Raw genomic sequence first — 12,886 nt, 5'->3', positions numbered from 1 at the left:
GGGAAGTGAAAATAATGTGTTTGTGAGAGGGTACAGTGTTTTCAGAGGAATCATTCCATTCTGTACAGCAGTGCTTTTCCAGTGCCAGAGTTAGATATTGACCTGATCAGGTGTACCCCAGAACTCTGAGGGTAGCAAGAGTAGTGATTGCTTGGCTCCTTGCCGAGATATTTGTAACAATGATAGTCACAGTGAGGTGCCAGAAGACTGGAGGTTGGCTAACATGGTACCATTATTTAAGAAAGGTGGTAAGGACAAGCCAGAGAACTGCAGACCGGTAAGCCTGACGTTGGTGATGAGCAAGTTGTTGGAGGGAATCCTGAGGGACAGGATGTACACATATTTGGTAAGGCAAAAACTGATTAGGGATAGTCAACATGGCTTTGTGTGTGGGAAATTATGTCTCACAAACTTGATTGAGTTTTTTTGAAAAAGTAACAAAAAGAATTGATGAGGGTAGAGCAGTGGACGTGATCTATATGGACTTCAGTAAGATATTTGACAAGGTACCCCATTGGAGACTGGTTCACAAGGTTAGATCTCATACAATACAGGGAGAACTAGCCATTTGGATAAAGGACTGGCTCAAAGGTAGAAGACAGAGGGTGGTGGTGGAGGGTTGTTTTTCAGACTGGAGGACAGTGACCAGTGGTGTGCCACAAGGATCGGTGCTGGGTCCACAACTTTTCGTCATTTGTATAAATGATTTGGATATGAAAATAGGAGCTATAGTTGGTAAGTTTGCAGATGACACCAAAATCGGAAGTGTAGTGGACAGTGAAGAAGGTTACATCAGATTACAACAGGATCTTGATCAGATGAGCCAATAGGCTGAGGAGTGGCAGATGGAGTTCAATTTAGATAAATGGGCTGTGCTGCATTTTGGGAAAGCAAATCAGAGCAGGACTTAGACACTTAATGGTAATCCTTAAACACTTAATCCTGAAGAAGGGCTCATGCCCGAAACATCGATTCTTCTGCTCCTTGGATGCTGCCTGACCTGCTGCACTTTTCCAGCAACACATTTTCAGCTCTGATCTGCAGTCCTCACTTTCTCCACTTGATGGTAAGGTCCAATGGAGTGTTACTGAACAAAAAGACCTTGGAATGTAGGTTCATAGATCCTTGAAAGTCGAGTTGCAGGTAGATAGGATAGTGAGGAAGGCATTTGGATGCTTTCCTTTATTGGTCAGAGCAGGGAGTATAGGAGTTGGGAGGTCATGTTGTAGCAGTACAGAACATTGGTTAGGCCACTTTTGGAATAATGCGTGCAGTTCTGGTCTTCTTCCTATCGGAAAGGTGTTGTGAAACTTGAAAGGGTTAAGAACAGACTTCCAAGGATGTTGCCAGGGTTGGAGGATTTGAGCTATCGGGAGAGACTGAATAGGCTGGGGCTGATTTCCCTGGAGCGTTGAAGCCTGAGGAGTGACCTTATAGAGGTTTATAAAATCATGAGGGGCATGAATAGAATAAATAGACAAAGTCTTTACCCTGGGATGAGGGAGTCCATAAGTAGAGGGCATAGTTTTAGGTGTGGGGGAAAGATATGAAAAGGACCTAAGCGGCAACTTTTTCATGTAGAGGGTGTTGCATGTATGGAATGAGCTGCCAGAGGAAGTGGTGTAGGCTGGTACAATTGCGACATTTAAAAGGCATCCAGGTGGGTATATGATTAGAAAGGTTTTAGAGGGATATGGGCCAAGTGCTGGTAGATGGGACTAGATTAGATTGGGATATGTGGTCGGCATGGACAAAGAGGACCAAAGGGTCTGCTTCCATGTTGTACTTCAATGTGACTATAACTATAAAAAATTGGGAATGGGAGGGAAAGGATCCAGTTGCCATGGTTCACGTATAATTCAACAGCAGCAGTCACTGGGAACTCATGGAGGGATCATGGGAAAGTGATAATGTCTTTGGACGAGTAAGCTAGAGGCCCAGGCTATTACAGCCATAGAATCATTCAATACAGAAACAGATCCTTCGGTCCAACCAGTCTACACTAACCATGTTTCCAAACTAAACTAGTCCCACATGCTTGTGCTTGGCCCATGTTCCTCCAAATCTTTACTATTCGTGAACTTATCCAAATATCTTTGAAACATTGTAATCGTACTTGCATTCTCTTTTTTTTCTGGCAGTTTATTCTACACACAAGCCATTCTGTGTAAAAACCAAGTTACCACTCATGCCCTTTTAAAATCTTTCTCCTCTCACCTTAAAAATATAACCTCCTTCTTTGGAACTCTCTCATCCTAGGGAAAAGACCCTTGTCATTAACCTTACCTATGCCCCTTATGATTTTCTAAACCTCTGTAAGGCCCAGTTCCACCACAGGAACTGGTGATAATTTGTTTAATATGTTTGAAATAGAAGGTTAGTCTGATTAATGGTGCCCATGAAACCATTATCAACATAATACCTATGTGGTTTCCAAGGGAAAAGTACAGTAACATTATTGTTGACACTTAATTGCCCTTTTAAGTAGCTCAGCATACCATTCAAACGGGAAGAGCAATTACGAATGGAAACCAAATGCTTAACTTGTCAGCTGTGCCCAAATCCCATGAAAGAATAAAGGAGATTAAAAAATAAGGATTTTCTACAGGAATGTGAGGAGTTACTGCCTCAATTAATAAGCAGAATCTGAAAAGTAATGTCTGGATTACTAGTTGAGCCACTAGGAAATGGGCATAAGAATCAAGGGGATCTCGGAATTGAATGTGTCATGACAGCATAGGTTTTAGATCTTGGGACACTGGCAGCAGAACTGGGTAAAGAGGAAGGTTTCCATTGGTATGAGGTTCCAGTAAGCTGGGAGGAGGAACCTGAGTCTTGTTGAATTGAATAACTAGAGCTGTAGTAAGGTATTTAAAACTAAAAGAGGTACAAGTGTTCAGGTTCGGGAATACTTTCAAATCTGAAGGGAAATGTCAGAACAGAGCAGTGTAGCAACTTGGGTCAAAAGAAACAGTATGTCAGGAAGATCATAGAGTCATAGAGATGTAAGCACGGAAACAGACCCTTCAGTCCATGCTGACCAGATATCGTAAATTAATCTAATTTAATTTGACAGTACTTGGCTCATATCCCTCCAAATCCTTCCTATTTGTATGCCCATACAGATGCCTTTTAAATGTTATAATTGCACCAGCCTCCACCACTTCCTCATTCCACACACGCACCACCCTTTCCATGAAAAAGTTTCACCCTTTTAAATCTTTCTCCTCTCGACCTAAAGCTATGCCATCCAGTTGTGGACTCCACCACCCCAGGGAAAAGACCTTGGTTATTTACCCTATCCATGCCCCTCATGATTTTATAAACCTCTGTAAGGTCATCCCCCATCCTCCAACACTCCAAGGAAAACAGATCCAGCCTATTCAGCCTCTCCCTGTAGCTCAAAACTTCCAAACCTGGCAACATCCTTGTAAAGCTTTTTTGAACCCTTTCAAGTTTCACAACATCCTTCCTATACCGGGGAGACCAGAATTGCACCTAATATTGCAAAATGTGGCCTCACCAATATGACTTCTCAACTCCTGTACTCAATGTTCTGACCAATAAAGGTGGCATGGTGGTTCAGTGGTTAACACTGCTGCCTCACAGTGCCAGTGACCCAGGTTTGATTCCTGCCTCAGGTGACTGTGTGGAGTTTGCACATTCTCCCTATGTCTGCGTGGGTTTCCTCCACGTGCTCCAGTTTCCTCCCACAATCCAAAGATGACTGGCCAGGTGAAGTGGCCATGCTAAATTGCCCCTAGTGTTAGATGCATTAGTCAGGAGTAAATATAAAGTAGGGGAGTTGGTCTGGGTGGGTTGCTGTTCGGAGGGTCGGTGTGGACTTGTTGGGCCAAAGGGCCTGTTTCCGTACTGTAGGGTATCATATTGTATGGTATAAAGCATACCAAGTGGTGCCTTCACTATCCTATGTACCTGCAACTCCACTTTCAAGGAACTTTGAAGCAGCACTCCAGGATCTCTTTCTTCAGCAACACTTCTCTGGACCTTACCATTAAATGTACAAGTCCTGCACTGATTTGCCTTTCCAAAATACAGCACTTCACATTTATCTAAATTAAATTCTATCTGCCATCCTCAGCCTATTGGTCCATCTGATCAAGATCTCATTGTAGTCTAGGTAATCTTCTTCGCTGTCCACTACACCTCCAATTTTGGTGTCACCTGTAAACCTACTAACTATACCTCCTATGTTGACATCCAAATCATTTATCTAAATGATGAAAAGCAGTGAACCCAGCATCAATCCTTGTGGCACACCACTGGTCACAGGCTTCTTGTCTGAAGATCAATGTTCCACCAGTACCCTCTGTCTTCTACCTTCCAGCCAAATGGCTACTTCTCCCTGTATTCCATGAGATCTAACCTTGCTAACCAGTCTACCACGAGGAATCTTGTTGAACACCTTACTGAAGTCCATATAGATCACATCCACCACTCTGCCCTCATCAATTCACTCCATTACTTCTTCAAAAAAATCACTCAAGTTAGTCAGACAAGATTTCCCATACACAAAGCCATGCTGACTATCCATAATCAGTTCTTTCCTTTCTAAATATATGTAAAACCTGTCCCTCAGGATTCCTTCCAACAACTTGGCCACCACTGATGTCAGGCTCACTTGTCTATGGTTCCTTGGCTTTTCCTTACCACCTTTCTTAAATAGTGGCACCACATTAGCCAACTTCCAGTCTTCTGGCACCTCACCTGTGACTGTCAATGATCCAAATATCTCAGCAAGGAGCCCAACAATCACTTCACTAGCTTCCCACAGAGTTCCAGGTCCACCTGATCATGTCCTGGGGATTTATCCACCTGAATGCATTTTAAGACATCCAGCACCACCCCCTCTGTAATACAGATATTTTTCAAGATGTCACTGTCTATTTCCCCACATTCGACATTACAATGAGTTTAATCACAAACATGCATCAGTGAATTAAGTTACATAAGAAAATATAGGTTTAAATAGTCAAATAGGAGGTGTTTTATCTGAATGCACAAAACATTCATAACAAGACAGATAAACACATAAAAGGGCTTGAATTATGGTCATTGCAACAATGTGGTTGTCTTGTGACCAAAGTTCAAAATTAAACATTCAAGGTAATTGATACTTTTGAAAAGAATATGGACAAAAATTAGGAAAGATTCAAAGGGTTTATGGAGGCAGTAGGCTGGGCAGCTCTTAAAATGCAGTTTGACATTTCGTGGAACCAACCAAAGAAGAAGCTACTTTCAATTTTGTCTTGAATCGTGAGACACAGTTACTGATATCAGAGCATGTGAGCTGCTGAGAAGAGTGATCTCAACATGAAAGAGTTTTACATCATGTCCAGGAGTGACAGATGGAAGGCTTAAACTAGAGCAGTAAATTTAAAACTCAATGGCAAAGGTATAAGGGGTGAGTTGGCTGAGGTAAATGGGGAAATTATATTTTAAAGTATGACAGTAGATTAGATTAGATTCGATTCCCCACAGTGTGGAAACAGGCCCTTCAGCCCAACTAGTCCACACCGACCCTCCGAAGAGGAACCTACCCAGAGCCACTTCCCTCGGATGAATGCACCTAGCACTATGGGCAATTTAGTGTGGCCAATTCACCTAACCTGCACATCTTTGGACTAGTAATGTTGAACATTTGAAGAAATATTTCATACAACAAATACACATTGCATTGAAACATCAATATTTTCTACAGAAAAAGTGCATCATTGATGGCTTACCAAAGAAATTCAAGATACATTTGATCGAAAGGAAAAACTTTTAATATTGCCAAGAAGTGTGAGAGAGTGTTCGATACCGGCAAAGGATGACCAAAAGGATTCAATGGGACAAAAAGAAACTGAGAGTAAAAAGGAAGAAATTTTAAAACAAATTGGTAGCTTCTACAATTATGTACAAAAATGTAGCAAAAGTAAACATATCGCCATTAACTGCTTGAGACAGGGAAATTAATAACAGAAAATAAGGAAGTGGCAGAGACACAAAATAAATATTTTATGACTGTATTCACTGCAAAAGTCAAAGTAGGCATATCAGAAATTGTGGGGAACAAAGGACCTAATATGAATGAGGAACTTGAAATAATGAATATTAATAAATACAAAACTGTCCTGAAGTAGTGAATGGGACTAAGAGCCAAAAAATTGCCTTGGCCTGATGACCTACATCCTAGGATTCTAAAGGCGGTGGCTGCTGTGATTGTGGAGGCTTTAGATTTGAACTGCCAAAATTCTTTAGATTCTTGACATGTCCCAGTGCTCCCTTTGGAAACAGCAATTACAAGATAGCCAATTAGCGAGAGAGAAAAGAGGGAGTTAAAGGCCATTTTGTCTGAAAGCAATCAATATGAAAGTTCTCAAATCCAGTACTGAGGAAGCGGTAACTTGGCTCTTAGAAAACTGTGTTGTGCTTATATAATCAGAAAGGAGACTCTTGTCCTGCAGTGGTAATGTCCTAACCACTGAACTGGAAGGCCCAGATTCAAGTCCCACCTGCTCCAGAGGTTTGTAATAACATCCTTGAACAGGTTGTTTGGAAAATATCTACAATATTATCAAATATTTACTGCACAGATGTCAACATAGTTTGCTGAAAGGGAAATCATATTTGACAAATCTAATTATTAAGAATGTAGTGAGTTGGACAGACAAAGGGAACTCATAGATATATATTTGTATTTGTTTGAACAGTTGCCATTGAAAAAGTGGTTACACAAAATAAGAGCTCATGGGTTTGAGTGTAATCTATTAAGAATACAGAATTGGCTTGCGGACAGAAAGCAGAGTAGGAATAAAAGGGTAATTTTCAAGTTGGGAAAATGAAACTGTCACAAAGATGTCACAAGGATCATTGCAGAGCCTGAGAAGGGACAGATGGAATGTGTCTGAGCTTGCTGACAATATAAAGCTAGCTGGGAAAGTTAGCTGTGAAGAGGATACAATGTGTCTGAAGTCTCTTTTGGATACAGGAAATAGGAGCTGGACCTGTTTTTGTGTCAGCAAATTATCTCCAATGGCAGACTGGTCGGGTGTTCTTATTTTCCCTAGGTTGGGCACACAGTTGGCATCAAGGTGGGGACAGAAATTGGGAAAGGTTTCAGACACTCCAAGGCAGCAGTCTCTGAGGTTTCTTGGTGGTCTTGGGGAAAATGTTTGTGCAGAAAATTGCTGCTGCACCACAGAGACTCAAGAAAACACAGGGGAGTGGAAGGACTGGCACCTCTGGTAGGAACCAGGTCTTCTTTCCAGAGGGGGCCAGGAGGAGGCCTTCTCATTCTTCATCTTGTGTTTTAAGTGAACATTGCTCCTTGCACATTGAATACCACTCTGGAGTATCATGGGCTGTGGGTGTCTGCACAGACACTGTTCCTGAGATACTTGCTCCTTATCTCGAAGTAATGGTCTTCAACTCTTTCTGTTCTGTAATATTTTTCATTGACATCTGTACGTAAATGTTTAATATAGCTCTTTAGTAGAGTCTAAGACCAGTTTCTTCTCCTGTTTGTTCTAGACTGGTATCTTCTGTCTTAATGATGTTGTGCTGTCAGTTACATCATCATGATTTACATGAATCTTAGAATAACACATTCATCCTCTTGCAGAGGCAGTTCTACATTCACCAGATTTTCTTTCACCTGCAGTTCCTCCTTTTCTCTTGCTTCCTGCTCCTCACCCAATGACTTGTCTCCTTCCAGAGCCTTGACGTCCACACCTATCTGGAGAACCATGTAATGGAGAGCATATCAGGCCACCAAAATCACCAAGACCCTTGCAGGAGAGCATCATCTGATCAACGCACTTTCCAGACCCACTATCTTCTGAGTCCATGCTGTCCAAAGTGATTGTAATGTCTTATTCTGTATTCATAAACAGGGTATCTCTCACTTAAGTGATACACCAGTGTACAGCCTTCTGTGAGATGCTGCATTAATTTGTACTAACAACTGCACAGTTATCTGTGACTATCTTCCGAGAGAATCATCATCTCTTTCATGCTGATTTCAGTCATTTACAGGTCTGTTCACTTCTGCCTGAAGACCCTACGCTGAAGATAGTGCACCCTTAATCTTTGTGCTCTTTCATCCTCTCCTTTGGCTTCCTGAGGTCTGTCATTCAGCCTTTCTGTTGCAAGCTGCTGTTCCTCATCTCCAGTGTGGCCTTGATTTCTGAGGATGCAGCACCTATTTGTGGCTGTTACCTTCCTGGTGCTCAGGTGAATTCCAAACAGCCCTACCCTCTGCCTTGAAACCCATGCAATGTCAGAGAGTGACGACCGCCTGATTCGCAAAGTTCTTCATGTTGGTTCTTCTTTTTCCTGTGATGGGCTGCTGCAATTTTAAGTTTGAATCAGTATGTCTATTAAATTTTAAAATAGTTTTACTACCTTATAAAATTCTTTCCACCTCCATTCAGCTGCTCAGATTCCTCAGCCGCTAAATCCTAGGCCCACTGGAAAAAATGAAAGTTGTAGGAGTCAGGCTTTTAATAAACCCACAACATTTTTAATTGGCTCATATTTTGTGCAGAACAAGCAGTTTGCAATCTCTCTCTGCCCTCAGGAATATTGTGGAGGTGCCAATGTTGGACTCGGGTGGACAAAGTTAAAAATTACACAACACCAGGTTATAGTCCAATAGGTTTATTTGGAAGTACAATAAAGCTTGTACTTTCAAAGAAACCTGTTGAACTATAACCTGGTGTTGTGTGATTTTCAACTCAGGAATATTAAGGAGGGCAGAAATGAAAGAGGAGATTCCAGGCCGCATAATGTCACAAATTACATAGAGACTCATGGTGGTCATTGTGAGAGATCAGGCTCCTACCAGCAAAGCAATCTTCTATAGCTTTGACAACAAACACAGAGCAGGTTAGCACCTCCAAGCAACAGTTCTGTATATACTGATGGGCGGATCTTATGAAGTCTTTCAGTTATCAACTGCCTGGACCAATATACGCACTGAAAGTAAGTGGGTAAGAAGGTCGTAGATGGAGTGTAATGTGTAAGGTTATTCAGTTTGGGAGGGAGAGTAATGAAATAGAATATTTTTTAAATGCTGAGAAACTACTAAATGTTGATGCTCAGAGAAAGTTAAGTGTTGTACGCAAGACACAAAGTGAGTATGCAGGTGCAACAAGCAGATAGGAAAACAAATAGTATTTAGTCTCTCTTGCAAGTGTGTTGGAGAGCAGAAGTGTTGCTGTAGGGCTTTGAGGAGCCACACATTTGGAGTGCTGTTATCATGACTTAACTGGGAACAATGCGCTGATAATTGCGTCCCACTATTCCACAAGCCATTACAAATGTGAAAGTACCGAATTAAACCACCCAAGATGATCAGTTTGTCTGACTGAGATTCACATCAAGAATGATTCAAACCATGTTTCATCATTAACAGGAAGATACTTATTTCTTGTTAACACACTTTAACAAACACCAGAGAAAAGAAAGGATTAGAATTCTCATACAATGTAACTTAAAATATACCCCTTCAAAAATCCAAATACACACACGTCTTCAAGAATAAGACATACAAAAGACAGACAGTTTGACACAGTATTATCAGTGGAAAGCTATAGATGGAAAACAAAATTCTGAAGATCAAAAACCCAGATTTCAGGCATAAGTGAAATTGTATCTTATAGCTCCTTTTGATTTTAGCAATATGGCACACTGTTGTCTGTAAAGCAATAGTTGTTGAGAGAATGTCATGAGATAGGCAGTAAGGAGCTTCCCACCATGAGACTAAAAAGTCCCATTTTCTAACTATATGTTGAACAAGGAAATCAAATTCTTACCGCACCAGGAAAGGATGAGGGCTTTGACCCAGACCCGACCTCCGTGCTGCGACCCGGTGAGCCCTCTCTATATTCAATCCTCTCATGCCAGTCTCCAAGTCAAGGAATTGTCTGTTTGCATGCGTTAACATCCTCATCATTACAGCATCTCACCTCACTGATATGCTCCCAACCACTGGATAGAAACCAAACAGTGGCAATTCCCGATGTGAAAGTGAGGTTGGTTACGTAGCTACACCAGCTCATCACTTGCTCCTTTGGAATCCCATCACTGGCCAACATCTCAAAGGAGGCTACATTGGCGGTGACCACAGACACTCCTGTCCAGTAGGACCTCCATGTTCCCTGGTAAAGTGGGTTGCCAATTACCTTCTATCCAGGGTAAGTAAAATAACCCATGCAGGGCAGCCACAGACTGCCAACATTTGTCTCGGTGCATGGCTGGTCTTTAACAATGGCATTGACACCAGGAATCCTAGGACGTGATGACAGTGGCCAATACTTCAGCCTGCGGTGAGTGAAGAATATGATTGGTGAGATGCCATAGGAGTGTAGTGGATCGGGATGGAGGTGAGTTTGAGGAGATAACATGACAAAACTAGCCAGGGCTCACAGAGAGAAACCCTCAATGAACCTTGCCAAAAATGACACTTGTCGATTTCTAGTAAGACTCTGTCTATCACCTTGTACAACTAAACACAAACCCAGGGGGATCTAAGATGGCGGCGATCTGAGAAGATCACACTGCAGAGCTTTGCATCGCAGCAGGAGCAGGACAGTCCTTTAACCCACCCAACCCAGGTCATCAGGATTTCTTGGGGCGTTGGAAAGATTGTGGAGCTCCAAGAAACATTTAAAAATTGACTTACCTGTATTTTCAGCTGTCCAGAAATGCCTAAAAAGGGAGGAGGAGCATCTGTGGCCGGGCCTGCAGCTCAGCCTGCAGCAGCCTCAGAGCAGATTACTCTCCAGGACCTGGTGAACCAGCTCTCGAAATCTCACGAGATGTTGGGAAAACAGATTGGAGATAAGCTGGCTCCAGTCTCTCTCATGCTGCAGAAGCATGAGCAGCAGCTGGGAGACCTGGAGAAGAGGACGGATGAGGTTGAGCACAGGGTCACAGTGGTGGAAGCTGATGCCAGTTCATTCAAGGAAGAGATCCAAGCCCTGAAGATGCAGGTTCATAATTTGCGTGACCAAGTGGATGATCTTGAAAACAGGGGTAGGAGAAAAAACATTCAGATCATCGGTCTGCCTGAAGGTAAGGAAGGTGAGCGGCCTGAGGAATTTGTTGAAGATTGGCTTCCGAAATTCCTTGACTTGGAGACTGGCATGAGAGGATTGAATATAGAGAGGGCTCACCGGGTCGCAGCACGGAGGTCGGGTCTGGGTCAAAGCCCTCATCCTTTCCTGGTGCGGTTCCATCATTACCGGGATAAGGAGAGAGTCATGGAGGCTTCCAGACTCTAGGGGAAGGATCCAAAGGCCCTAATTTACGAGGGGTCTAAGATCATGTTTTTTCAGGACTTTTCAGCGGCGGTGATCCAGAAACGAAAATCGTATGATGGTGTCAAGAGAAGATTGAAGGAGCTTGGGGTTCAGTACTCCCTGAGATATCCGGCAGTGCTTTGGATCACCTTAGATGGATCGATGCATCTCTTTGACACATCGGAGAAGGCAAGAGACTTTGTGGACAAACTAACCGAAGTTAAACAGTTGTAGTATGTATAAATATCGTTGCTTGGGTATGCGTTTATCATTATGTAAAAGAAATGGAGGAAATCCGGTTGGATCTTTGTTTTTCCCCTTTTTTTTACCTCTATTGATAATAATTTGGTCAAACTATGTCTGGAGGTGGTTAAGATGTACATTTTAAATTTCTAAGTTCGGACATACCAAAGGATGGATGGGGTATTCCCTTTTTTTATGGAAGAATGTTTTTTTTATTCATATTGATATTCTATGGGGTATTTATTCTTTTTATCTTGTGCATGCGATGCAGCTCTAGCTGGGAGAAGTGAAAGTGGTTGAGATGGTTAGATGCCTATTTATGGGCAGTTTGGGATGGGTAGTTGCCCCCTCCGGGCAGGGGGTGAGTTCCCCTACTCAGTGCTATTAGCGCTTTATATGTTGGTTTGTTTTCTGGTTTTTGCTGTTTTTTATTTTTAATAATTTTGTATGTTTGTTAAATGTAGTGGTTTTAGTTTATGTAGTTTTTATATTTGGTGGATCATGCGATACTAACTCTCAGCATTTTGTGGTTCGGGTTCCTCCTCTCTGGAATTTAAATGTAATTGCAGAAGATTATGGCTAATGATTTGATTAAATGGTGTACCTGGAATATCAAGGGAAGTCAGTCACCAATTAAGAGGAAGAAGGTACTCTTGAGTCTTAGAAAGGAGAAGGTAGATATTGCTTTGTTACAGGAGACACATTTGGATGATAAGGAGCATCTGAACTTACAGCAGGATGGCTTTGACCGAGTTTATTTTTCATCATTTAATACCAGAAGTAGGGGAGTGGCTATATTGGTTAGGAAAAATCTCTCATTTAAATTGTTGGAATGTGTTAAAGACACATATGGGAGGTTTGTAATTCTTAAAGCCTTGATAAATGGGGAAGAATATGGCATTTTAAATGTTTATTGTCCCCCATCTCAACCTCTTAAATTCTTGGTAGATGCTTTTTCTAAACTGATAAGTCTCAAGTCTCGGCACATCATTATAGGGGGAGATTTTAACTGCCTCATGGACCCCACAGTAGACAGGTTGCCTAAAGGTCCCTCGATACCCTCGGCACAAACTAAACAGTTATTGGATTTGTGTGGAGAATTAGGATTGGTAGACGTCTGGAGGTGTCTCCACCCTACAGGTAGGGATTTCACGTTTTTCTCCAATCCGCACAGATGTCACATGAGGATTGATTTTTTTTCTGATCCCTGCGGTAACCCTGGATCTGGTGGCATCCTGTACGATTGGTAATATTGCCATTTCCGATCATGCTCCAGTGTACCTCATGGTTAAAATTAAGGATGTTACAGTGGATTCAAGGTACTGGCGAATGGA

Source organism: Chiloscyllium plagiosum, unplaced genomic scaffold (assembly GCF_037043375.1).
Source record: "Chiloscyllium plagiosum isolate Xiang-an unplaced genomic scaffold, Cpla_swu_hap1 HiC_scaffold_16, whole genome shotgun sequence".
Lineage (NCBI taxonomy): Eukaryota > Metazoa > Chordata > Chondrichthyes > Orectolobiformes > Hemiscylliidae > Chiloscyllium > Chiloscyllium plagiosum.
Note: the sequence above shows the minus strand (reverse complement) of the source record.